At 46.2% G+C, this 26,757-nt stretch overlaps 17 non-coding genes across 17 annotated transcripts; all 17 read left to right on the top strand.

Moving 5' to 3' along the window:
- Positions 1-563: 563 nt before the first annotated feature.
- LOC134119329 (small nucleolar RNA U3) lies at positions 564-779 on the top strand. Its single transcript, XR_009950883.1, has one exon. It is a non-coding gene; the product is annotated as a small nucleolar RNA U3 (small nucleolar RNA).
- Positions 780-1,434: 655 nt separating this feature from the next.
- LOC134119333 (small nucleolar RNA U3) lies at positions 1,435-1,650 on the top strand. The gene has a single exon (XR_009950887.1). It is a non-coding gene; the product is annotated as a small nucleolar RNA U3 (small nucleolar RNA).
- Positions 1,651-2,305: 655 nt separating this feature from the next.
- Positions 2,306-2,521, top strand: LOC134119328 (small nucleolar RNA U3). The gene has a single exon (XR_009950882.1). It is a non-coding gene; the product is annotated as a small nucleolar RNA U3 (small nucleolar RNA).
- A 655-nt stretch (positions 2,522-3,176) lies between these two features.
- LOC134119327 (small nucleolar RNA U3) lies at positions 3,177-3,392 on the top strand. Its single transcript, XR_009950881.1, has one exon. It is a non-coding gene; the product is annotated as a small nucleolar RNA U3 (small nucleolar RNA).
- Positions 3,393-4,047: 655 nt separating this feature from the next.
- On the top strand, positions 4,048-4,263 carry LOC134119332 (small nucleolar RNA U3). The gene has a single exon (XR_009950886.1). It is a non-coding gene; the product is annotated as a small nucleolar RNA U3 (small nucleolar RNA).
- Positions 4,264-4,918: 655 nt separating this feature from the next.
- LOC134119326 (small nucleolar RNA U3) lies at positions 4,919-5,134 on the top strand. The gene has a single exon (XR_009950880.1). It is a non-coding gene; the product is annotated as a small nucleolar RNA U3 (small nucleolar RNA).
- Positions 5,135-5,789: 655 nt separating this feature from the next.
- On the top strand, positions 5,790-6,005 carry LOC134119331 (small nucleolar RNA U3). The gene has a single exon (XR_009950885.1). It is a non-coding gene; the product is annotated as a small nucleolar RNA U3 (small nucleolar RNA).
- A 655-nt stretch (positions 6,006-6,660) lies between these two features.
- LOC134119325 (small nucleolar RNA U3) lies at positions 6,661-6,876 on the top strand. Its single transcript, XR_009950879.1, has one exon. It is a non-coding gene; the product is annotated as a small nucleolar RNA U3 (small nucleolar RNA).
- A 655-nt stretch (positions 6,877-7,531) lies between these two features.
- LOC134119324 (small nucleolar RNA U3) lies at positions 7,532-7,747 on the top strand. Its single transcript, XR_009950878.1, has one exon. It is a non-coding gene; the product is annotated as a small nucleolar RNA U3 (small nucleolar RNA).
- Positions 7,748-8,402: 655 nt separating this feature from the next.
- Positions 8,403-8,618, top strand: LOC134119321 (small nucleolar RNA U3). The gene has a single exon (XR_009950875.1). It is a non-coding gene; the product is annotated as a small nucleolar RNA U3 (small nucleolar RNA).
- Positions 8,619-9,273: 655 nt separating this feature from the next.
- LOC134119320 (small nucleolar RNA U3) lies at positions 9,274-9,489 on the top strand. The gene has a single exon (XR_009950874.1). It is a non-coding gene; the product is annotated as a small nucleolar RNA U3 (small nucleolar RNA).
- Positions 9,490-10,144: 655 nt separating this feature from the next.
- Positions 10,145-10,360, top strand: LOC134119337 (small nucleolar RNA U3). The gene has a single exon (XR_009950891.1). It is a non-coding gene; the product is annotated as a small nucleolar RNA U3 (small nucleolar RNA).
- A 655-nt stretch (positions 10,361-11,015) lies between these two features.
- Positions 11,016-11,231, top strand: LOC134119322 (small nucleolar RNA U3). Its single transcript, XR_009950876.1, has one exon. It is a non-coding gene; the product is annotated as a small nucleolar RNA U3 (small nucleolar RNA).
- Positions 11,232-11,858: 627 nt separating this feature from the next.
- LOC134119308 (small nucleolar RNA U3) lies at positions 11,859-12,072 on the top strand. The gene has a single exon (XR_009950862.1). It is a non-coding gene; the product is annotated as a small nucleolar RNA U3 (small nucleolar RNA).
- Positions 12,073-12,725: 653 nt separating this feature from the next.
- On the top strand, positions 12,726-12,941 carry LOC134119260 (small nucleolar RNA U3). The gene has a single exon (XR_009950814.1). It is a non-coding gene; the product is annotated as a small nucleolar RNA U3 (small nucleolar RNA).
- Positions 12,942-13,570: 629 nt separating this feature from the next.
- LOC134119314 (small nucleolar RNA U3) lies at positions 13,571-13,784 on the top strand. The gene has a single exon (XR_009950868.1). It is a non-coding gene; the product is annotated as a small nucleolar RNA U3 (small nucleolar RNA).
- A 654-nt stretch (positions 13,785-14,438) lies between these two features.
- LOC134119364 (small nucleolar RNA U3) lies at positions 14,439-14,654 on the top strand. The gene has a single exon (XR_009950918.1). It is a non-coding gene; the product is annotated as a small nucleolar RNA U3 (small nucleolar RNA).
- Positions 14,655-26,757: the final 12,103 nt, after the last annotated feature.

The following is a 26,757-nucleotide window of genomic DNA, read 5'->3' as shown; positions in this document are numbered from 1 at the left end:
GTGTTTCAGTTCAAAGGGGGATTTTGTGACACCTTTCCGCATTGACCCTTCGCAGGAAGCCCAATAGTCATCTCCCTCGAGCCTGGAAACCAGTTATCTGCTCACCCGGTTCACACCTCCCTCACATTGTTCTCTTGGAATTTGGTGTCCTAGCAATCCCTGAGCTTGTCCTTCAAGTCACGCTGATTACCCGAATATACCCCTGTCCCTGCAGTTGAAGCCTTTTTTCTTCTCATTGAGAAGACCTTTGAGTTCACTGGTGACCGTTGGCTTGTTGTTGGTGAAGTAGTGTACAGTCCAGATTGGAACGGTGGCAGTTTCACAGAATCAAATGTTATTCCGTAAGGCATTCCGGAATGCTGTGGATAACCTCCCAAGAGGTCCACACTGCAGATAGCAGTCCATCAATCCAAGAAGTCCTGCATGGCTTCGTTTGCCTCTGTCCAGCGCCTCACAGTCTGCCTCAGCACCAAAGGAACATACTCTGGTGGTAACAAACGGAGAACCATCGGTGATAGTTGTTTTTTTGAAAGTCAAATTCCGTTTTCACCCTCAAGCAAACTAAGACTATACTTTCAGGGATCATTTCTATAGTTTCCGACTTGAGAAGTGTGATTCAAAATGGTATGGCCTCGCTATCCACGATGATGAAATGTGATATTTCCCACTGGGCGTGAAGCGGGCACAGAGAAGTGAATCAGTTCACAAGCTTGCTGCCATTGATGACCGCTCTTTAATTCCTAGTGGAGTAAAGAGGTGGGAAATATGGACCGAGTGGTTATCAGACTATGTCAACCGACTTTTATATATAACCCCAAAAATTCGACTTGATTAGTTGATAGAATGGCTGAATTATCCGATATATTTTACTGTGTTTCAGTTCAAAGGGGGATTTTGTGACACCTTTCCGCATTGACCCTTCGCAGGAAGCCCAATAGTCATCTCCCTCGAGCCTGGAAACCAGTTATCTGCTCACCCGGTTCACACCTCCCTCACATTGTTCTCTTGGAATTTGGTGTCCTAGCAATCCCTGAGCTTGTCCTTCAAGTCACGCTGATTACCCGAATATACCCCTGTCCCTGCAGTTGAAGCCTTTTTTCTTCTCATTGAGAAGACCTTTGAGTTCACTGGTGACCGTTGGCTTGTTGTTGGTGAAGTAGTGTACAGTCCAGATTGGAACGGTGGCAGTTTCACAGAATCAAATGTTATTCCGTAAGGCATTCCGGAATGCTGTGGATAACCTCCCAAGAGGTCCACACTGCAGATAGCAGTCCATCAATCCAAGAAGTCCTGCATGGCTTCGTTTGCCTCTGTCCAGCGCCTCACAGTCTGCCTCAGCACCAAAGGAACATACTCTGGTGGTAACAAACGGAGAACCATCGGTGATAGTTGTTTTTTTGAAAGTCAAATTCCGTTTTCACCCTCAAGCAAACTAAGACTATACTTTCAGGGATCATTTCTATAGTTTCCGACTTGAGAAGTGTGATTCAAAATGGTATGGCCTCGCTATCCACGATGATGAAATGTTATATTTCCCACTGGGCGTGAAGCGGGCACAGAGAAGTGAATCAGTTCACAAGCTTGCTGCCATTGATGACCGCTCTTTAATTCCTAGTGGAGTAAAGAGGTGGGAAATATGGACCGAGTGGTTATCAGACTATGTCAACCGACTTTTATATATAACCCCAAAAATTCGACTTGATTAGTTGATAGAATGGCTGAATTATCCGATATATTTTACTGTGTTTCAGTTCAAAGGGGGATTTTGTGACACCTTTCCGCATTGACCCTTCGCAGGAAGCCCAATAGTCATCTCCCTCGAGCCTGGAAACCAGTTATCTGCTCACCCGGTTCACACCTCCCTCACATTGTTCTCTTGGAATTTGGTGTCCTAGCAATCCCTGAGCTTGTCCTTCAAGTCACGCTGATTACCCGAATATACCCCTGTCCCTGCAGTTGAAGCCTTTTTTCTTCTCATTGAGAAGACCTTTGAGTTCACTGGTGACCGTTGGCTTGTTGTTGGTGAAGTAGTGTACAGTCCAGATTGGAACGGTGGCAGTTTCACAGAATCAAATGTTATTCCGTAAGGCATTCCGGAATGCTGTGGATAATCTCCCAAGAGGTCCACACTGCAGATAGCAGTCCATCAATCCAAGAAGTCCTGCATGGCTTCGTTTGCCTCTGTCCAGCGCCTCACAGTCTGCCTCAGCACCAAAGGAACATACTCTGGTGGTAACAAACGGAGAACCATCGGTGATAGTTGTTTTTTTGAAAGTCAAATTCCGTTTTCACCCTCAAGCAAACTAAGACTATACTTTCAGGGATCATTTCTATAGTTTCCGACTTGAGAAGTGTGATTCAAAATGGTATGGCCTCGCTATCCACGATGATGAAATGTGATATTTCCCACTGGGCGTGAAGCGGGCACAGAGAAGTGAATCAGTTCACAAGCTTGCTGCCATTGATGACCGCTCTTTAATTCCTAGTGGAGTAAAGAGGTGGGAAATATGGACCGAGTGGTTATCAGACTATGTCAACCGACTTTTATATATAACCCCAAAAATTCGACTTGATTAGTTGATAGAATGGCTGAATTATCCGATATATTTTACTGTGTTTCAGTTCAAAGGGGGATTTTGTGACACCTTTCCGCATTGACCCTTCGCAGGAAGCCCAATAGTCATCTCCCTCGAGCCTGGAAACCAGTTATCTGCTCACCCGGTTCACACCTCCCTCACATTGTTCTCTTGGAATTTGGTGTCCTAGCAATCCCTGAGCTTGTCCTTCAAGTCACGCTGATTACCCGAATATACCCCTGTCCCTGCAGTTGAAGCCTTTTTTCTTCTCATTGAGAAGACCTTTGAGTTCACTGGTGACCGTTGGCTTGTTGTTGGTGAAGTAGTGTACAGTCCAGATTGGAACGGTGGCAGTTTCACAGAATCAAATGTTATTCCGTAAGGCATTCCGGAATGCTGTGGATAACCTCCCAAGAGGTCCACACTGCAGATAGCAGTCCATCAATCCAAGAAGTCCTGCATGGCTTCGTTTGCCTCTGTCCAGCGCCTCACAGTCTGCCTCAGCACCAAAGGAACATACTCTGGTGGTAACAAACGGAGAACCATCGGTGATAGTTGTTTTTTTGAAAGTCAAATTCCGTTTTCACCCTCAAGCAAACTAAGACTATACTTTCAGGGATCATTTCTATAGTTTCCGACTTGAGAAGTGTGATTCAAAATGGTATGGCCTCGCTATCCACGATGATGAAATGTGATATTTCCCACTGGGCGTGAAGCGGGCACAGAGAAGTGAATCAGTTCACAAGCTTGCTGCCATTGATGACCGCTCTTTAATTCCTAGTGGAGTAAAGAGGTGGGAAATATGGACCGAGTGGTTATCAGACTATGTCAACCGACTTTTATATATAACCCCAAAAATTCGACTTGATTAGTTGATAGAATGGCTGAATAATCCGATATATTTTACTGTGTTTCAGTTCAAAGGGGGATTTTGTGACACCTTTCCGCATTGACCCTTCGCAGGAAGCCCAATAGTCATCTCCCTCGAGCCTGGAAACCAGTTATCTGCTCACCCGGTTCACACCTCCCTCACATTGTTCTCTTGGAATTTGGTGTCCTAGCAATCCCTGAGCTTGTCCTTCAAGTCACGCTGATTACCCGAATATACCCCTGTCCCTGCAGTTGAAGCCTTTTTTCTTCTCATTGAGAAGACCTTTGAGTTCACTGGTGACCGTTGGCTTGTTGTTGGTGAAGTAGTGTACAGTCCAGATTGGAACGGTGGCATTTTTAGAGAATCAAATGTTATTCCGTAAGGCATTCCGGAATGCTGTGGATAACCTCCCAAGAGGTCCACACTGCAGATAGCAGTCCATCAATCCAAGAAGTCCTGCATGGCTTCGTTTGCCTCTGTCCAGCGCCTCACAGTCTGCCTCAGCACCAAAGGAACATACTCTGGTGGTAACAAACGGAGAACCATCGGTGATAGTTGTTTTTTTGAAAGTCAAATTCCGTTTTCACCCTCAAGCAAACTAAGACTATACTTTCAGGGATCATTTCTATAGTTTCCGACTTGAGAAGTGTGATTCAAAATGGTATGGCCTCGCTATCCACGATGATGAAATGTTATATTTCCCACTGGGCGTGAAGCGGGCACAGAGAAGTGAATCAGTTCACAAGCTTGCTGCCATTGATGACCGCTCTTTAATTCCTAGTGGAGTAAAGAGGTGGGAAATATGGACCGAGTGGTTATCAGACTATGTCAACCGACTTTTATATATAACCCCAAAAATTCGACTTGATTAGTTGATAGAATGGCTGAATTATCCGATATATTTTACTGTGTTTCAGTTCAAAGGGGGATTTTGTGACACCTTTCCGCATTGACCCTTCGCAGGAAGCCCAATAGTCATCTCCCTCGAGCCTGGAAACCAGTTATCTGCTCACCCGGTTCACACCTCCCTCACATTGTTCTCTTGGAATTTGGTGTCCTAGCAATCCCTGAGCTTGTCCTTCAAGTCACGCTGATTACCCGAATATACCCCTGTCCCTGCAGTTGAAGCCTTTTTTCTTCTCATTGAGAAGACCTTTGAGTTCACTGGTGACCGTTGGCTTGTTGTTGGTGAAGTAGTGTACAGTCCAGATTGGAACGGTGGCAGTTTCACAGAATCAAATGTTATTCCGTAAGGCATTCCGGAATGCTGTGGATAACCTCCCAAGAGGTCCACACTGCAGATAGCAGTCCATCAATCCAAGAAGTCCTGCATGGCTTCGTTTGCCTCTGTCCAGCGCCTCACAGTCTGCCTCAGCACCAAAGGAACATACTCTGGTGGTAACAAACGGAGAACCATCGGTGATAGTTGTTTTTTTGAAAGTCAAATTCCGTTTTCACCCTCAAGCAAACTAAGACTATACTTTCAGGGATCATTTCTATAGTTTCCGACTTGAGAAGTGTGATTCAAAATGGTATGGCCTCGCTATCCACGATGATGAAATGTGATATTTCCCACTGGGCGTGAAGCGGGCACAGAGAAGTGAATCAGTTCACAAGCTTGCTGCCATTGATGACCGCTCTTTAATTCCTAGTGGAGTAAAGAGGTGGGAAATATGGACCGAGTGGTTATCAGACTATGTCAACCGACTTTTATATATAACCCCAAAAATTCGACTTGATTAGTTGATAGAATGGCTGAATTATCCGATATATTTTACTGTGTTTCAGTTCAAAGGGGGATTTTGTGACACCTTTCCGCATTGACCCTTCGCAGGAAGCCCAATAGTCATCTCCCTCGAGCCTGGAAACCAGTTATCTGCTCACCCGGTTCACACCTCCCTCACATTGTTCTCTTGGAATTTGGTGTCCTAGCAATCCCTGAGCTTGTCCTTCAAGTCACGCTGATTACCCGAATATACCCCTGTCCCTGCAGTTGAAGCCTTTTTTCTTCTCATTGAGAAGACCTTTGAGTTCACTGGTGACCGTTGGCTTGTTGTTGGTGAAGTAGTGTACAGTCCAGATTGGAACGGTGGCAGTTTCACAGAATCAAATGTTATTCCGTAAGGCATTCCGGAATGCTGTGGATAACCTCCCAAGAGGTCCACACTGCAGATAGCAGTCCATCAATCCAAGAAGTCCTGCATGGCTTCGTTTGCCTCTGTCCAGCGCCTCACAGTCTGCCTCAGCACCAAAGGAACATACTCTGGTGGTAACAAACGGAGAACCATCGGTGATAGTTGTTTTTTTGAAAGTCAAATTCCGTTTTCACCCTCAAGCAAACTAAGACTATACTTTCAGGGATCATTTCTATAGTTTCCGACTTGAGAAGTGTGATTCAAAATGGTATGGCCTCGCTATCCACGATGATGAAATGTTATATTTCCCACTGGGCGTGAAGCGGGCACAGAGAAGTGAATCAGTTCACAAGCTTGCTGCCATTGATGACCGCTCTTTAATTCCTAGTGGAGTAAAGAGGTGGGAAATATGGACCGAGTGGTTATCAGACTATGTCAACCGACTTTTATATATAACCCCAAAAATTCGACTTGATTAGTTGATAGAATGGCTGAATTATCCGATATATTTTACTGTGTTTCAGTTCAAAGGGGGATTTTGTGACACCTTTCCGCATTGACCCTTCGCAGGAAGCCCAATAGTCATCTCCCTCGAGCCTGGAAACCAGTTATCTGCTCACCCGGTTCACACCTCCCTCACATTGTTCTCTTGGAATTTGGTGTCCTAGCAATCCCTGAGCTTGTCCTTCAAGTCACGCTGATTACCCGAATATACCCCTGTCCCTGCAGTTGAAGCCTTTTTTCTTCTCATTGAGAAGACCTTTGAGTTCACTGGTGACCGTTGGCTTGTTGTTGGTGAAGTAGTGTACAGTCCAGATTGGAACGGTGGCAGTTTCACAGAATCAAATGTTATTCCGTAAGGCATTCCGGAATGCTGTGGATAATCTCCCAAGAGGTCCACACTGCAGATAGCAGTCCATCAATCCAAGAAGTCCTGCATGGCTTCGTTTGCCTCTGTCCAGCGCCTCACAGTCTGCCTCAGCACCAAAGGAACATACTCTGGTGGTAACAAACGGAGAACCATCGGTGATAGTTGTTTTTTTGAAAGTCAAATTCCGTTTTCACCCTCAAGCAAACTAAGACTATACTTTCAGGGATCATTTCTATAGTTTCCGACTTGAGAAGTGTGATTCAAAATGGTATGGCCTCGCTATCCACGATGATGAAATGTGATATTTCCCACTGGGCGTGAAGCGGGCACAGAGAAGTGAATCAGTTCACAAGCTTGCTGCCATTGATGACCGCTCTTTAATTCCTAGTGGAGTAAAGAGGTGGGAAATATGGACCGAGTGGTTATCAGACTATGTCAACCGACTTTTATATATAACCCCAAAAATTCGACTTGATTAGTTGATAGAATGGCTGAATTATCCGATATATTTTACTGTGTTTCAGTTCAAAGGGGGATTTTGTGACACCTTTCCGCATTGACCCTTCGCAGGAAGCCCAATAGTCATCTCCCTCGAGCCTGGAAACCAGTTATCTGCTCACCCGGTTCACACCTCCCTCACATTGTTCTCTTGGAATTTGGTGTCCTAGCAATCCCTGAGCTTGTCCTTCAAGTCACGCTGATTACCCGAATATACCCCTGTCCCTGCAGTTGAAGCCTTTTTTCTTCTCATTGAGAAGACCTTTGAGTTCACTGGTGACCGTTGGCTTGTTGTTGGTGAAGTAGTGTACAGTCCAGATTGGAACGGTGGCAGTTTCACAGAATCAAATGTTATTCCGTAAGGCATTCCGGAATGCTGTGGATAACCTCCCAAGAGGTCCACACTGCAGATAGCAGTCCATCAATCCAAGAAGTCCTGCATGGCTTCGTTTGCCTCTGTCCAGCGCCTCACAGTCTGCCTCAGCACCAAAGGAACATACTCTGGTGGTAACAAACGGAGAACCATCGGTGATAGTTGTTTTTTTGAAAGTCAAATTCCGTTTTCACCCTCAAGCAAACTAAGACTATACTTTCAGGGATCATTTCTATAGTTTCCGACTTGAGAAGTGTGATTCAAAATGGTATGGCCTCGCTATCCACGATGATGAAATGTGATATTTCCCACTGGGCGTGAAGCGGGCACAGAGAAGTGAATCAGTTCACAAGCTTGCTGCCATTGATGACCGCTCTTTAATTCCTAGTGGAGTAAAGAGGTGGGAAATATGGACCGAGTGGTTATCAGACTATGTCAACCGACTTTTATATATAACCCCAAAAATTCGACTTGATTAGTTGATAGAATGGCTGAATAATCCGATATATTTTACTGTGTTTCAGTTCAAAGGGGGATTTTGTGACACCTTTCCGCATTGACCCTTCGCAGGAAGCCCAATAGTCATCTCCCTCGAGCCTGGAAACCAGTTATCTGCTCACCCGGTTCACACCTCCCTCACATTGTTCTCTTGGAATTTGGTGTCCTAGCAATCCCTGAGCTTGTCCTTCAAGTCACGCTGATTACCCGAATATACCCCTGTCCCTGCAGTTGAAGCCTTTTTTCTTCTCATTGAGAAGACCTTTGAGTTCACTGGTGACCGTTGGCTTGTTGTTGGTGAAGTAGTGTACAGTCCAGATTGGAACGGTGGCATTTTTAGAGAATCAAATGTTATTCCGTAAGGCATTCCGGAATGCTGTGGATAACCTCCCAAGAGGTCCACACTGCAGATAGCAGTCCATCAATCCAAGAAGTCCTGCATGGCTTCGTTTGCCTCTGTCCAGCGCCTCACAGTCTGCCTCAGCACCAAAGGAACATACTCTGGTGGTAACAAAAGGAGAACCATCGGTGATAGTTGTTTTTTTTTAAGTCAAATTCCGTTTTCACCCTCAAGCAAACTAAGACTATACTTTCAGGGATCATTTCTATAGTTTCCGACTTGAGAAGTGTGTTTCAAAATGGTATGGCCTCGCTATCCACGATGATGAAATGTTATATTTCCCACTGGGCGTGAAGCGGGCACAGAGAAGTGAATCAGTTCACAAGCTTGCTGCCATTGATGACCGCTCTTTAATTCCTAGTGGAGTAAAGAGGTGGGAAATATGGACCGAGTGGTTATCAGACTATGTCAACCGACTTTTATATATAACCCCAAAAATTCGACTTGATTAGTTGATAGAATGGCTGAATTATCCGATATATTTTACTGTGTTTCAGTTCAAAGGGGGATTTTGTGACACCTTTCCGCATTGACCCTTCGCAGGAAGCCCAATAGTCATCTCCCTCGAGCCTGGAAACCAGTTATCTGCTCACCCGGTTCACACCTCCCTCACATTGTTCTCTTGGAATTTGGTGTCCTAGCAATCCCTGAGCTTGTCCTTCAAGTCACGCTGATTACCCGAATATACCCCTGTCCCTGCAGTTGAAGCCTTTTTTCTTCTCATTGAGAAGACCTTTGAGTTCACTGGTGACCGTTGGCTTGTTGTTGGTGAAGTAGTGTACAGTCCAGATTGGAACGGTGGCATTTTTAGAGAATCAAATGTTATTCCGTAAGGCATTCCGGAATGCTGTGGATAACCTCCCAAGAGGTCCACACTGCAGATAGCAGTCCATCAATCCAAGAAGTCCTGCATGGCTTCGTTTGCCTCTGTCCAGCGCCTCACAGTCTGCCTCAGCACCAAAGGAACATACTCTGGTGGTAACAAAAGGAGAACCATCGGTGATAGTTGTTTTTTTTTAAGTCAAATTCCGTTTTCACCCTCAAGCAAACTAAGACTATACTTTCAGGGATCATTTCTATAGTTTCCGACTTGAGAAGTGTGTTTCAAAATGGTATGGCCTCGCTATCCACGATGATGAAATGTTATATTTCCCACTGGGCGTGAAGCGGGCACAGAGAAGTGAATCAGTTCACAAGCTTGCTGCCATTGATGACCGCTCTTTAATTCCTAGTGGAGTAAAGAGGTGGGAAATATGGACCGAGTGGTTATCAGACTATGTCAACCGACTTTTATATATAACCCCAAAAATTCGACTTGATTAGTTGATAGAATGGCTGAATTATCCGATATATTTTACTGTGTTTCAGTTCAAAGGGGGATTTTGTGACACCTTTCCGCATTGACCCTTCGCAGGAAGCCCAATAGTCATCTCCCTCGAGCCTGGAAACCAGTTATCTGCTCACCCGGTTCACACCTCCCTCACATTGTTCTCTTGGAATTTGGTGTCCTAGCAATCCCTGAGCTTGTCCTTCAAGTCACGCTGATTACCCGAATATACCCCTGTCCCTGCAGTTGAAGCCTTTTTTCTTCTCATTGAGAAGACCTTTGAGTTCACTGGTGACCGTTGGCTTGTTGTTGGTGAAGTAGTGTACAGTCCAGATTGGAACGGTGGCAGTTTCACAGAATCAAATGTTATTCCGTAAGGCATTCCGGAATGCTGTGGATAACCTCCCACGAGGTCCACACTGCAGATAGCAGTCCATCAATCCAAGAAGTCCTGCATGGCTTCGTTTGCCTCTGTCCAGCGCCTCACAGTCTGCCTCAGCACCAAAGGAACATACTCTGGTGGTAACAAACGGAGAACCATCGGTGATAGTTGTTTTTTTGAAAGTCAAATTCCGTTTTCACCCTCAAGCAAACTAAGACTATACTTTCCGGGATCATTTCTATAGTTTCCGACTCGAGAAGTATGTTTCAAAATGGTATGGCCTCGCTATCCACGATGATGAAATGTGATATTTCCCACTGGGCGTGAAGCGGGCACAGAGAAGTGAATCAGTTCACAAGCTTTCTGCCATTGATGACTGCTCTTTACTTCCTAGTGGAGTAAAGAGGTGGGAAATATGGACCGAGTGGTTATCAGAATATGTCAATAGACTTTTATATATAACCCCAAAAATTCGACTTGATTAGTTGATAGAATGGCTGAATTATCCGATATATTTTACTGTGTTTCAGTTCAAAGGGGGATTTTGTGACACCTTTCCGCATTGACCCTTCGCAGGAAGCCCAATAGTCATCTCCCTCGAGCCTGGAAACCAGTTATCTGCTCACCCGGTTCACACCTCCCTCACATTGTTCTCTTGGAATTTGGTGTCCTAGCAATCCCTGAGCTTGTCCTTCAAGTCACGCTGATTACCCGAATATACCCCTGTCCCTGCAGTTGAAGCCTTTTTTCTTCTCATTGAGAAGACCTTTGAGTTCACTGGTGACCGTTGGCTTGTTGTTGGTGAAGTAGTGTACAGTCCAGATTGGAACGGTGGCAGTTTCACAGAATCAAATGTTATTCCGTAAGGCATTCCGGAATGCTGTGGATAACCTCCCAAGAGGTCCACACTGCAGATAGCAGTCCATCAATCCAAGAAGTCCTGCATGGCTTCGTTTGCCTCTGTCCAGCGCCTCACAGTCTGCCTCAGCACCAAAGGAACATACTCTGGTGGTAACAAACGGAGAACCATCGGTGATAGTTGTTTTTTTGAAAGTCAAATTCCGTTTTCACCCTCAAGCAAACTAAGACTATACTTTCAGGGATCATTTCTATAGTTTCCGACTTGAGAAGTGTGATTCAAAATGGTATGGCCTCGCTATCCACGATGATGAAATGTGATATTTCCCACTGGGCGTGAAGCGGGCACAGAGAAGTGAATCAGTTCACAAGCTTGCTGCCATTGATGACCGCTCTTTAATTCCTAGTGGAGTAAAGAGGTGGGAAATATGGACCGAGTGGTTATCAGACTATGTCAACCGACTTTTATATATAACCCCAAAAATTCGACTTGATTAGTTGATAGAATGGCTGAATTATCCGATATATTTTACTGTGTTTCAGTTCAAAGGGGGATTTTGTGACACCTTTCCGCATTGACCCTTCGCAGGAAGCCCAATAGTCATCTCCCTCGAGCCTGGAAACCAGTTATCTGCTCACCCGGTTCACACCTCCCTCACATTGTTCTCTTGGAATTTGGTGTCCTAGCAATCCCTGAGCTTGTCCTTCAAGTCACGCTGATTACCCGAATATACCCCTGTCCCTGCAGTTGAAGCCTTTTTTCTTCTCATTGAGAAGACCTTTGAGTTCACTGGTGACCGTTGGCTTGTTGTTGGTGAAGTATTGTACAGTCCAGATTGGAACGGTGGCGGTTTCACAGAATCAAATGTTATTCCGTAAGGCATTCCGGAATGCTGTGGATAACCTCCCAAGAGGTCCACACTGCGGATAGCAGTCCATCAATCCAAGAAGTCCTGCATGGCTTCGTTTGCCTCTGTCCAGCGCCTCACAGTCTGCCTCAGCACCAAAGGAACATCGGTGATAGTTGTTTTTTTGAAAGTCAAATTCCGTTTTCACCCTCAAGCAAACTAAGACTATACTTTCAGGGATCATTTCTATAGTTTCCGACTTGAGAAGTGTGTTTCAAAATGGTAGCCTCGCTATCCACGATGATGAAATGTGATATTTCCCACTGGGCGTGAAGCGGGCACAGAGAAGTGAATCAGTTCACAAACTTTCTGCCATTGATGACCGCTCTTTACTTCCTAGTGGAGTAAAGAGGTGGGAAATATGGACCGAGTGGTTATCAGACTATGTCAACAGACTTTTATATATAACCCCAAAAATTTGACGTGATTAGTTGATAGAATGGCTGAATTATCAGATATAATTTACTTTGTTTCAGTTCAAAGGGGGATTTTGTGACCTTTCCGCATTGACCCTTCGCAGGAAGCCCAATAGTCATCTCCCTCGAGCCTGGAAACCAGTTATCTGCTCACCCGGTTCACACCACCCTCACATTGTTCTCTTGGAATTTGGTGTCCTAGCAATCCCTGAGCTTGTCCTTCAAGTCACGCTGATTACCCGAATATACCCCTGTCCCTGCAGTTGAAGCCTTTTTTCTTCTCATTGAGAAGACCTTTGAGTTCACTGGTGACCGTTGGCTTGTTGTTGGTGAAGTAGTGTACAGTCCAGATTGGAACGGGGGCGGTTTCACAGAATCAAATGTTATTCTGTAAGGCATTCCGGAATGCTGTGGATAACCTCCCAAGAGGTCCACACTGCGGATAGCAGTCCATCAATCCAAGAAGTCGTGCATGGCTTCGTTTGCCTCTGTCCAGCGCCTCACAGTCTGCCTCAGCACCAAAGGAACATACTCTGGTGGTAACAAAAGGAGAACCATCGGTGATAGTTGTTTTTTTGAAAGTCAAATTCCGTTTTCACCCTTAAGCAAATTAAGACTATACTTTCAGGGATCATTTCTATAGTTTCCGACTTGAGAAGTGTGTCTCAAAATAGTATGGCCTCGCTATCCACGATGATGAAATGTGATATTTCCCACTGGGCGTGAAGCGGGCACAGAGAAGTGAATCAGTTCACAAGCTTTCTGCCATTGATGACCGCTCTTTAATTCCTAGTGGAGTAAAGAGGTGGGAAATATGGACCGAGTGGTTATCAGACTATGTCAACAGACTTTTATATATAACCCCAAAAATTCGACTTGATTAGTTGATAGAATGGCTGAATTATCCGATATATTTTACTGTGTTTCAGTTCAAAGGGGGATTTTGTGACACCTTTCCGCATTGACCCTTCGCAGGAAGCCCAATAGTCATCTCCCTCGAGCTTGGAAACCAGTTATCTGCTCACCCGGTTCACACCTCCCTCACATTGTTCTCTTGCAATTTGGTGTCCTAGCAATCCCTGAGCTTGTCCTTCAAGTCACGCTGATTATCCCCGAATATACCCCTGTCCCTGCAGTTGAAGCCTTTTTTCTTCTCATTGAGAAGACCATTGAGTTCACTGGTGACCGTTGGCTTGTTGTTGGTGAAGTAGTGTACAGTCCAGATTGGAACGGTGGCAGTTTCACAGAATCAAATGTTATTCCGTAAGGCATTCCGGAATGCTGTGGATAACCTCCCAAGAGGTCCACACTGCAGATAGCAGTCCATCAATCCAAGAAGTCCTGCATGGCTTCGTTTGCCTCTGTCCAGCGCCTCACAGTCTGCCTCAGCACCAAAGGAACATCGGTGATAGTTGTTTTTTTGAAAGTCAAATTCCGTTTTCACCCTCAAGCAAACTAAGACTATACTTTCAGGGATCATTTCTATAGTTTCCGACTTGAGAAGTGTGTTTCAAAATGGTAGCCTCGCTATCCACGATGATGAAATGTGATATTTCCCACTGGGCGTGAAGCGGGCACAGAGAAGTGAATCAGTTCACAAGCTTTCTGCCATTGATGACCGCTCTTTACTTCCTAGTGGAGTAAAGAGGTGGGAAATGTGGACCGAGTGGTTATCAGAATATGTCAATAGACTTTTATATATAACCCCAAAAATTTGATTTGAATAGTTGATAGAATGGCTGAATTATCAGATATAATTTACTGTGTTTCAGTTCAAAGGGGGATTTTGTGACACCTTTCCGCATTGACCCTTCGCAGGAAGCCCAATAGTCATCTCCCTCGAGCCTGGAAACCAGTTATCTGCTCACCCGGTTCACACCTCCCTCACATTGTTCTCTTGGAATTTGGTGTCCTAGCAATCCCTGAGCTTGTCCTTCAAATGCTGATTATCCCCGAATATACCCCTCTCCCTGCAGTTGAAGCCTTTTTTCTTCTCATTGAGAAGACCTTTGAGTTCACTGGTGACCGTTGGCTTGTTGTTGGTGAAGTAGTGTACAGTCCAGATTGGAACGGTGGCATTTTTAGAGAATCAAATGTTATTCCGTAAGGCATTCCGGAATGGTGTGGATAACCTCCCAAGAGGTCCACACTGCAGATAGCAGTCCATCAATCCAAGAAGTCCTGCATGGCTTCGTTTGCCTCTGTCCAGCGCCTCACAGTCTGCCTCAGCACCAAAGGAACATACTCTGGTGGTAACAAAAGGAGAACCATCGGTGATAGTTGTTTTTTTGAAAGTCAAATTCCGTTTTCACCCTTAAGCAAACTAAGACTATACTTTCAGGGATCATTTCTATAGTTTCCGACTTGAGAAGTGTGTTTCAAAATGGTATGGACTCGCTATTCACGAAGATAAAATGTGATATTTCCCACTGGGCGTTAAGCGGCCACAGAGAAGTGAATCAGTTCACAAGCTTTCTGCCATTGATGACCGCTCTTTACTTCTTAGTGGAGTAAAGAGGTGGGAAATATGGACCGAGTGATTATCAGTCGATGTCAATAGGTTTATATATATAACCCCAAAAATTCTATTTGATTAGTTGATAGAATGGCTTAATTATCCGATATATTTTACTGTGTTTCAGTTCAAAGTGGGATTTTGTGACACCTTTCCGCATTGACCCTTCGCAGGAAGCCCAATAGTGTTGTGGAAGATTTTCTTGTGCAATCGGGAATCAGTTGGAAAGTCTCTTGTCAATCAAAGTTGCATTTTCCGTTTATTTCTTGCAAGGAAGAAGAGGCCTGCGACAGCTGCACATGGACAGGCAGTGGCAATCTCCTTCTCCTTCCTCCACGCAGCGGTGTTATGCAAAGACAAATGGGATCAAAGAGGAGAGATTCTTCTGCTTAGGTTCCCACACAGCTGGTGTGTTGGAACAAAATTAAAGTCACGATTGGTTTTAGACATTAATCTAATAAAACATTATGGCATCATTATATTTTGCCATTACAATAGTCATCTCCCTCGAGCCTGGAAACCAGTTATCTGATCACCCGGTTCACACCTCCCTCTTGGAAATTGGTGTACAAGGCAATCCCAGAGCTTGTCCTTCAAGTCACGCTGATTACCCGAATCTACCCCTGTCCCTGCAGTTGAAGCCTTTTTTCTTCTCATTGAGAAGACCTTTGAGGTCACTGGTGACCGTTGGCTTGTTGTTGGTGAAGTAGTGTACAGTCCAGATTGGAATGGTGGCATTTTCACAGAATTACACCCACACCAACAGTGACTGAGGCGGCCGTAACACCTGGTGGCCCAGCAAACCTGGAGACGGTCACCAGGTCAGGTCGATAAGTTGTCAGTAGAGTTGAGCCGGATACTCGGCTGAAACGAGTATCCGGTACGGATAAAGCACTTTTGCACTTTTAGTACAAGTATTATACGAGTCAATATCTGTGCTAGCTGTCTGTGTCTGCTTTCTGTGATTTGGCTGGTAGTCACAGCGCCCCTCCCTTACACACACGCTGTTTATTGTGTTGCTGTGTACCGCTCGCCTCATACACAGAACACTGAGAAGAGAACAGCTCTCTATCCCTCCCTCAGTCATCAGGTTCGCGGGTCTTTCCCGATAAATTTAAAGGATTTCTTCGGCTTCAGGTTTATTTTTTTTACTTCGGTTTGTTGTTCTTAACTAGTAGAGTTTAGGTAAACGTGGGGCTTGATACTTGATACAGATACAGATAATGCTGTACTCGCTCATCTCTAATACTAATATTCCGGAGGCGATCTCGAGGTGTATAGGCGATGTTAACATAACATCACTGATTCCTGACTTGGCAGGTTTTTAGCTAACTATCTGGAAAAACTAATTATTGTGTAATGTTATTGCGTAATGTAAAAAAAAAGACCGGAAACAGCGTCAAATCATGAGCGTCCAGGTCAGGCATGTACTAGCTTTCGCCGTCCGCGATGGGATACAGTGACGTTAGATACCGTAAACAAGTCTCGTGTCAGCTGGTTTACAGCTGTAGGAACCCAAAATAAACAGGTGTTACACCAAAATCTGTGACCCATCAGAAACTGTGACTGCAGAGGGCGCTGTTTCACATAGTCTGCTCGTGCGTGCTAGATAATAGAGGGCGAAGAAGAGTGACGACACAAACGGCGTAAATGTTAATACATTACGTCCACTGATGAAAGCATCATATTGTAGTGTTAGGAAAAGAAAGAACAAATTAATAAATTAGTCAAACTTCAAAATATTGTTTAGGGTTGTTATTTCATCTCTTCACATTACTCTGGACGCATATTTTCTTATTTGGAGTCTTCACAGAGCCAGTACCTCAGAGTCACCATATCTGACAAGTAGCAGCCGTCAGAATGTGTGACCCCACTATAACTACTGAATAAATGAGTCACACTTTTAGCCGTTTGCGTAGGCGCTCTTCTTCGCCCTCCATTGTCTGGCGCGCACGAGCAGACGATGTGAAACAGCGGCCTCTGCAGTGTGGGATGTGGGGTTCTCTGTGTGTGTCTTCTTGTATTTACTTTTGTATTTACTTTTGTACTCTTGTAGAATAGATGTCCGCTTGTAGGACAGATGGCGTGACCGGATCGGTCCTTATAAGGCAGACAATGTGAATGGTGGAAGAGAGAGCACAGGAAAAATGAAGATAAAATATTATCTGAGATAACACACCTGCGACCGAAGGGAGAGCCAGTTTGAACCCATTTTCAGGGCAAGGCCGAAGGCTGCAGGAGAGAGTACCAGACACTCATTGTTCGGGGAAGGCGTTTGTTACAGAAGGATGAACTGGGTTGAACCAACGTTCAAGGGCACCAGAGGGATTAAAACAGGTCAGTGCCAGAAGGCAGGCGGACTTTGGAAGGGATTTGCTTGCGATACGTATTTCATTGTCTCCAGATATATCTGCGGAGAATTGCTCATGTACAACTTTTTCTCTTCTAAATAAATGTTAAACTTTTTAACTAATTTCCTGCAGTGGATTCTTCTATCAACCAACTCGGGTGGATAAGGAATATCCTAACAATTTTGGGGGCTCGTCCGGGATCGGAGTTTTCCTGCAGGGGGAATTCGGTCCAAGAGCTTTCACCTGCTGAACACTGCGTACTCCCAGGCCGGCCTCAAAACAAGGTAAGCAGAAACCTGTTACTAATTCTGCATATTGATTAATCTAAAATAAGGAGTACGCTGTGGATTGGTGGTGAAGGAACCAAATTGATACATGAGCAATTCGCTAAATTTAATATTAAGGAAACCGGTAAAAGTGCACAACAATAGTACCGGCGAGTACTATTGGGTTTAGTAGGTACCGGCGAGTACCAAGGGATCTTCTATCCGACACAAATTAAAGGATCAGGGATCCTATTGGGTTTAGTAGGTACCGGCGAGTACTATTGGGTTTAGTAGGTACCGGCGAGTACCAAGGGATCTTCTATCCGACACAAATTAAAGGATCAGGGATCCTATTGGGTTTGGTGGGTACCGGCGAGTACCAAGGGATCAATGATCTGACACAAATAAAAGGATTTTGAATCCTAGTCTTTGGTTTGGCAACCCCATCAGTTCCTGACGAGGGCTGAAGTCGCTAGGTGAGTGTCCTGGGGATTTGAGGACCCCCGAAAACTGGTCTTTGGTTTGGCAACCCCATCAGACCCTGACGAGGGCTGAAGTCGCTAGGTGAGTGTCCTGGGGATTTGAGGACCCCCGAAAACTGGTCTTTGGTTTGGCAACCCCATCAGACCCTGACGAGGGCTGAAGTAGCTAGGTTGGAGTCCTGGGGATTTGAGGACCCCCGAATCCCAGGGTTGGAGTCCCTAGGAGTAAAAGCTCCTTAAATCCTGGGCTGCAGTCTCTGAGCAGCTCATGTGTGTGTGTGTGTGTGTGTGTGGGTGCAAGCAAGCAGGAGAGTGAAAAAAGAAAAAAAAAAAGAGGGGAAACTGAGAACATAGACGGTCCGAGAGGTTAATATAAACTTTCGGTGTAATACATTGATGACCGAGAGGTTAACATAAACTTTCGGTGTAATACATTGATTCTCGGAAGGTTAAGATAAACTTCCGTTGTAATACATTGATTCTCGGAAGGTTAAGATAAACTTCCGTTATAATGCATTGATTTCGAAGGGTTAAAATAAACCTTCGTTACAATAAAAGAATTCTGGAAGTATAACATAAGTTCTCAGAACAAACGGGGAAGCTTGCTGGAGCTGCGGAGAACATTTACTGTGTCACACTGAGGTGACCAGCTGTCCGAGCGGGTTAAAGCGATATAACTGGGAACTGTTGTTGGAATGGAAGATGAATATGATCGGGAAACTGTTGACGGCGGCTGGGGGCCAGCGCCGGGGTATCGATGGAAAATAATAAACGACCAGCTGAGGCTGTTGTTGGTGGCGGTGGGTGGAGAAACCACCGGGAAAAAGAAGCATGAGGCTGTGGAGCGCACGGAACGCGCGGTGAGAAAGTTGTTAGAAAAGAAAGGCGTTAGTTTGGCAGACAGGCTGTCACTGGCGCAGATTTTGTGGGAGAAGGAGAGAGATTGTAGAGAAGAAAAGAAGGAGCTTGAGTCGAAACGCGAGAAGGCGAGTGTGTTGAAAAAAGGAAAACTTCGTAAAGAGATGGAGGATGTGGAGGACATGAGGTCCGCATTGTTTTCGTACTGGATAAAAAGTAAAGCCGTGGGGAGAAATAACCAGGAACGGTGTAATGAGGAAAGACCACCGGCATACGATGTTGAAATAAACGGTGTGAATTCGGCTTCTGCACCTGCTGGGTTGTATCCTGTATTAAATATAACGGGGGGAGAGTTGGAAGTTGAAGAAAGTGTACCACTGCGGGGTTGTCGGGGCAACGAGGAAACGGGGGAAAGCCGGCCTTTCGAAGCGCGTCAAAATCGGGAGGGGTTTAAAGAATGGACGGACTCACGCACTCCGGGGAGAAGGGACAGCTCAGAAGTGCAGCGGAGAAATAAGGCGGATAAGGGAAAGTATTTAGCCGGGGCGAATGAGCGGGTGAAAACACAATTGAGATACGGGGAATCACCAGACATGGGGGAGAGAGGAAAAAAAGGCTCTGCCTCGGCTCAGGAGGAGCAAAACGGGGAATGCGAGGATAACAGCGACCCAGAGATTCACGGGGAACCGGGAAAAATGTATCCGTTATTCATGTCTTCTCGAGGGGTTAATAAATACAAGCCGTGGTCGCTGGGAGACGTGTCCGCTCTAGTCGCGCAAATGCCTGCACCATCTGAAGGGGGAGATAAGTGGCTAAAACAACTCGATACGCTCACTAACGGACACACGCTGGCGCTCGGCGACTTTAGGGCTGTAGCAGCCAGATGCATGACCGCACATGATTTAGCGGACGTGGAAAACAGAGCGGGGGTGACCCGACAAGCCGATGACGACAGATTTTTGTATTTCGCGACGGAGATCGGGGACGCAATGCACGAGAAATGGCCACTTCTAATGTCGACTAAAATACCGAAATTACCATGGGACGCGAAGAAAACCCCGCGCGCGTATTTGGACGAATGTAAAGAGACCTGGGTAAAAAGCACTAGCCATCATCCGGGAACGGAGGGCATACAGAGAGAATGGTTCAGACAGGCGGTGCTGGAGGGAGTACCAGAGGGGGTAAAAGCTAAAATGATCACTAATCCAGACTTGCCAGGAAGTGAATCTGCTGTGTGGGAAAGACATTTACTGCACCATTTACAGGACGCGACTGAGGAAGCGACAGGGGAAGAGAAGCAGCTAAAAGAATTACAGGCTCAGCTTCTTAGGCTTCAGCTCACTAAGGTCAAACAGGAAGTGAGCGACAAGAAGCAGAAAGGGAAAGACGAGCGACAGATGACAGTCCAGGCTGCCCCAGCTGAAGGTAACGCCCCAGATTTGTATCCACTCCCACCATGGGAGGAGACGTCGTATGGGACAGCCCAGGGGTGGGGCCCAAACCGAGGGGGCGGTTATCGGGGAGGTTACAGAAGTAATTACAGGGGTGGCGCTGGTCGGAGAGGATCATACGGTGGGGGAGGAGAAAGAGGCGGCTACCAAGGGGGAGACGCTTGTTTCAACTGTGGTATGGAGGGGCACTGGCGCATGGAGTGTCCTAGCAAAAAGAAGAGACAGGGGAGGGGCAGGGGTGTCCCGTCTCGGGGGGCTTGGGCCCCCAATCCACATGCTGCGCCACCTAGGGGACAATACCCTGCACTGGAGGACTGGGGCTATGAGGCGGATGCCTCTCAGTGACACACCCCGATGGGAGACTCCGACAGCAGGGGCAGGGCAGACCCCATGCTGTCACTCACGGTACTGCAACAACAACTGCCGTTTCTCGTTGACACTGGGGCCACATACTCCACCATACAAGCAGCGGGCTCGTCTGCTATGTCCAAAGACAGTGTCAGCGTTATGGGATTCTCCGGGGTGTCACAGAAACTGCCTATAACAGTCCCCCTACCGGTGAAAGTGGGAAATCAGACATTGACTCACTCTTTTGTTGTCTCACCTCAAGTTCCAGTGAATCTTATGGGAAGGGATCTTCTCATCAAAACAGGGGCTTCAATCTTTTGCGGCCCGGACGGACTGAGTGTCACATTGCTGGATGGAACTGTGTTGCATTGCAATGACAATGGACAGACTAATGGCCAGTGGGTGATGCAGCCACTGCAACAACAACAGTGCGCAGACATTTACTGGGGCCTCCTAAAGCCTGAGTGTCCTGACATCCCAGGGGTGATGGCTCTTTACCAAAAGTGGAAGCCTTGGATAACTCTTCTTGATCCGTATGTTTCTCCTCCTGACCCGCCTCATGTAACATTGTTCTATGATAGACAAGGGGATGATTGCTACTGGGATGAATTTATGGGGCACTTAGAGAGCACTGAGTGGGAGGTGACGTCCCAAAACCTCTATGTGGGCCCAGAAGGGGTAGCCACAGCTGTTATCCTCTCTCCTGATCAATTGAAATGGTATTTAATAAGCCAAGAGGCGGTGCCACATGTATTGCTGGCTCTGCATCCCAAACATCAGGCTAAAGACTTGGGTCCAATGACTAAACGAGCAGTGCTGCTAGATGACTGGGTGTGCACTCAACTGCCTGATGTTTGTTTTTCTCCTTCCGCTAAGATGTACAGAATTTCAGGGAAAGCGACTAACACTGTCATTTTAACGCACAAACAAGTGTCCAGAGACCACGGAAGGGAGAAGACCGACCATCCCCACACAGCTATCCTTCTTGAGAAACTTCCAGACTACCTCTGGTCCGAAGGCCCGACTGACCGAGGTTTTTTTTAACACATGTAAACCAGTAACGTTTGAAATTTAAAAGCGACCCCCCATTTGGCAGTCCCAATACCCTCACAAGCCAGCCGCGGCAGAGGGGATCAGGGACACTATAGAGGGACTCATTAAGTCAGGAGTACTGGAGCCCTCTCAGTCTGCCTGGAACACACCCATTCTCCCGGTAGAAAAGGCAGCAACTGGTAAATATCGCATGGCACATGATCTCAGAAAGATAAACAACATGCTGGTAACGACAACGGTACCCGTCCCGAACCCATACACTGCGTTGACTAGTCTAACACCACAACAACAATGGTTCACGTGCATTGATTTGGCAAACGCGTTCTTTTGCGTACCCCTACAGGAAAACTTGCGGGATGTATTCTCATTCACATATGGGAACAAGCAACTACGTTATACTCGGCTACCGCAAGGATTTGCTCTTTCACCTGGTATTTTCAATCATGTGTTAAAACAAGCATTGACAGGTTGTCCGCTCCCAGAGGGCACGACGCTGATCCAATACGTCGACAATATCCTCCTCGCATCCACTTCAGCTGAATCCTGTGTGGAAGCAACAGACACCATCTTACGCTGGTTGGCCACGACCGGTTTCAAGGTCAGTAAGTCAAAGTTGCAGGTCGCCAGGCGGCAGGTTTCGTTTCTGGGGAGAGTGCTGTCAGGAAGCGGCTCAGGGCTCTCAGCCGCGCACAGGTCCAGTATTCTCCACCATTCGCGTCCACAGAATGTAAAGGAAATGCTTTCCTTCCTAAGACTCACGGGGTTCAGCAGACAATTCATTCCGCGTTATTCAAATCTCACTCAGATTCTACGTGCAAAGGTAAACGAGAAGGGGATGAGGAACCTCACTGCTAAACTCGAATGGGACCAAGGGGCGAAGGAGGCATTTATTACACTAAAAACAGAGCTGGCGCAGGCCGCAGACCTTGCAGTTCCAGATTACAGCGCGCCGTTTTACCTGGACGTTTCTGAAACAACAGGGGTAGTAAATGGGGTTTTGTTTCAGAAAAAGGGGGAGGGTAAAAGGAAGGTGCTTCTGTATATCAGTGCCATGATGGACAACATGGAAAAACGATACCATGAATGCACACAACACGCAGCAGGGGTTGCAAAGCTATTAATGAAAACAGCACACATAGTCATGGGCCACCCACTACACGTGCTAACAACACACAGCATAGTAGCTTATGTAAACTCACAAACTTTCACGATGACGTCACTAAGACAAAGAAGGCTGAGCAAGCTGTTAGAAGCTCCAAACCTCACCTTCACACATGAAGGCATCAACATGGCTGATCACATGAGAGAGGGGAAACCACACCAATGTGAGTACAAGGTGGAGCTGGAAGCAAAAGCACGAACCGACTTAAAAAGCACACCACTGACACACTTTGATTGGCAATTGTTCACTGATGGCAGCTGCTTCAGACATCCACAACATGGGTTGCAGTCCGGATACGCGGTAGTCAGAAGTAATGGGGCAGGAACAGAGGTTCTGGAAGCGGGAAGAATTCAGGGTCAACAGTCAGCACAGAGAGCGGAGGTACTCGCGCTGATAAGAGCGCTACAGCTGGCAGAAGGGAAGGCAGTAAACATCTATACTGACTCGGCTTATGCGGTAGGAGCAGCTCACGTGGAGCTGGGGCAGTGGTTAAGAGCAGGTTTTCTGACGGCTGGAGGAAAACCGATTAAACACGAACCAGAAATGAAAGACTTGGCGGCAGCCTTGGCTCTACCAAGCACAGTGGCCATTATAAAGTGTAAAGGACACGAGCAGTCCAACAGCACGGTGGCAAAGGGAAACCAGGCAGCAGATCAAGCTGCAAAACAGGCTGCAGGGTATCAAATGGGGCTCCAAATGGTAAATGCAGAAGAAGAGGGACAGTTGGGGCCACAACTTAATGAGGAGCAAATTGCAGAAGCCCAAAAGGGGGCGTCTCCACAGGAGAAAACGGTGTGGAAACAAAGAGGGGCTACGGAGGCTGGAGGCCTCTGGAGGTCCCCGGACGGTCGTCCAGTGCTACCACCTGAAATCAGAAACAGGTGTTTGCAGGAGGCACACGGGATGGCACATGTGGGACACAAACAGATGAATAGGAATCTTTGTCACTGGTGGCATCCGTTTTTGGCAGACATGACACGTGAATATGTTAAGACCTGTAAAATATGCATCACGTTTAACCCAAAACCGACGGTGAAGCCGGAGATGGGGGTGTTTCCGTTGACATTGGTCCCGGGACGGGAAATAGTCATCGACTACACTGACATGATCACCCGATGCGAAGGTAAAAGGTATCTCCTGGTATGCGTGGACGCCTTGACCGGCTGGCCAGAGGCGTGGCCCACAAAAAAAGAGGACAGTAAATCTGTTATCAAATGTTTGATAAACCATTACATACCAAGACATGGGTTCCCTGAGAAAGTCAGGTCTGACAACGGCACACACTTCAAAAATCATGACCTACAAGAAGTGGAGAGAATGTTGGGTCTGAAACATGCTTTTGGTACAGTATATCACCCCCAATCCCAAGGGAAAGTAGAACGCATGAACCAAAACTTAAAACAAAAATTGGCTAAAATCTGTGCACAGACAAATTTAACCTGGGTTCAAGCCCTCCCACTTGCATTAATGGCCATCAGAAGCTCAGTCAATCAGGGTACAGGTTTCACCCCATACGAGCTGACCACTGGAAGACAGTTTCCCGGACCAAGCGCAGGCTTGAAGCTCCAGCCTGACCCGGAGACACCGACAGGTGAGTATGCAAGTCAATATAACGAACTACAAGCTCTCGTTTCAGATTTTGCGGTCCAGGTGCAAGACAGAACCGGAGGGCAGAACACCCCTGATCCCCACACAACAGCCTGGGTCCTCCTGAGGGTCATTAAGAGGAAGTGGTCGGAGCCACGGTGGACAGGACCATACCAGGTGGAGGAGAGAACCTCACACGCTGTGAGGCTGAGAGGGAAAGGGGACACCTGGTACCACTGGAGCCAGTGCGCCCCCGCGGACGAACCGGGTCGCACTCTTCAGGACATCCTGACAACGCAGCAGAAAGAGACGGAACTGGGCACTGGATAGTGCCCGGACGTGCTCTCGGCGGGCAGTGACCGACAGACACCCAGTGCATGGTGTTCTGTGTTGACTGTCTACAACGAAAGAAGAAGACCAGCGACGAAGAAATGCACAATGCTATCCTCTCCTCTCCTCTGTTCTATCTTTCTCAATTCTCCGCAGTTAGTTTAGTTGAAATAGAGAATGTTGAGTACGCTTAATATTTCCATAATTGCTATGGGGGGGGGGGGGTAACGGTTGTTATTGCATTAGCTCTTATATACTTAGCTGTCACAGGTTCCACCTTGTTTGTTTGAGTGTTATTACAGTGTTGATACTATACAGCTTGGGTGGTTTTTGGGTATATCTTTCTGTGAGTTGTTTGTGTAATCTGGTGGAAAGGGAGCGAGCCACAGTAAGCGACAGAACCAACACTTGGGGGTCCCATCTCAAAGTCAGACACGAAAAGACAGGGCGTGGTGTAAGGTAAGAGGACTTAGAGGAGGAGGTCGACCCGGCAGACTTACTCCATTAGTTAGGGTGATCTCTGTAAGAGATCAAAAGGGGGAAATTGTGGGATGTGGGGTTCTCTGTGTGTGTCTTCTTGTATTTACTTTTTAGCTTGTAGAATAGATGTCCGCTTGTAGGACAGATGGCGTGACCGGATCGGTCCTTATAAGGCAGACAATGTGAATGGTGGAAGAGAGAGCACAGGAAAAATGAAGATAAAATATTATCTGAGATAACACACCTGCGACCGAAGGGAGAGCCAGTTTGAACCCATTTTCAGGGCAAGGCCGAAGGCTGCAGGAGAGAGTACCAGACACTCATTGTTCGGGGAAGGCGTTTGTTACAGAAGGATGAACTGGGTTGAACCAACGTTCAAGGGCACCAGAGGGATTAAAACAGGTCAGTGCCAGAAGGCAGGCGGACTTTGGAAGGGATTTGCTTGCGATACGTATTTCATTGTCTCCAGATATATCTGCGGAGAATTGCTCATGTACAACTTTTTCTCTTCTAAATAAATGTTAAACTTTTTAACTAATTTCCTGCAGTGGATTCTTCTATCAACCAACTCGGGTGGATAAGGAATATCCTAACAGCAGTCACAGTTCCTGATGGGTTACAGATTTCGGTGGAACACCGGCATTGCGCTGATTTTATTGCACTAAACTAATAAAAATAGTGCCGAGTTGTTGTTGCCTCTGGCAGCAAAACAACAAGCAAATCATTTTTAAAAGGCTTTTTTCTCTGAATGGAGCTCTGTTAGAGTGAGCTAAACTCCATCAACGCTCCATATAACGTCACACGTTTGTACTTTATGGATTAATATAACTAACGTTTCTTTAGTAATATTGAGTATCAAAGCTCTGAGTGAACGCCTCCAGTAAGGACAGGAGGATAATCTACATGCTGACAGGTTCTTTGAATTGACTTTATATGTTACATTAATCTCCTCGCTCAAGAAAAACTCACCATGCTTTACGTGTGAACATGACGTCATTACGTTAACCAATGGCTAACACTAACATAGCGGCTAAACGCTGACTTTAACTGACGTTGTGCTAACGTAACTTGTTAACGTCAAAGCTACTCACCAAAAAGACAAACGCGCGAAGCTATGCAGTAAAGCGTTGGGTTAGAGGTCATGAGGCGTTCATGGGCACTCGGAAATTCAGATGTTAAACGCACAAGCACGAAAATTTTCTCGTACAGTGTTACATCAATCACAAAGCTTACTTCAGAGTAGGGTTGAGCGGATAAATCACGGATAAAGCACTTTTTATTACAAGTAATACGAGTCAATATCTAATTCAATTCAATTCATTTTATTTTGTATAGCCCAAAATCGCAAATTACAAATTTGCCTCAGAGGGCTTTACAGTCTGTACTAGAGTTGAGCCGGATACTCGGCTGAAACGAGTATCCGGTACGGATAAAGCACTTTTGCCGAGTACGAGTATTATACGAGTAATACGAGTCCATATCTGTGCTCGGATTTAATAAAAGTCCTCATTGGGTAGCTGTCTGTGTCTGCGTTCTGTGATTGGCTGGTAGTCACAGCGCCCCTCCCCTACACACATACGGTTTGTGTTGCAGTGTCCCGCTCGGCTCACTCACACACAGAACTAACTAACCACTAACCACTAAAATGAATACAGGCCACTATAACAGAACTTTTTGCAAACCACTAAAACTGATGGGAAATTGCAACGACGAAAACAGTAAATGCCGACAAAAACACTTTGAAAAAAACCACTAAAATAA

The sequence above is a fragment of the Pungitius pungitius genome, unplaced genomic scaffold (genome assembly GCF_949316345.1).
Source record: "Pungitius pungitius unplaced genomic scaffold, fPunPun2.1 scaffold_24, whole genome shotgun sequence".
Classification (NCBI taxonomy): Eukaryota; Metazoa; Chordata; class Actinopteri; order Perciformes; family Gasterosteidae; genus Pungitius; species Pungitius pungitius.
Note: the sequence above shows the minus strand (reverse complement) of the source record. Positions and strands in the feature narration are given on the sequence as shown.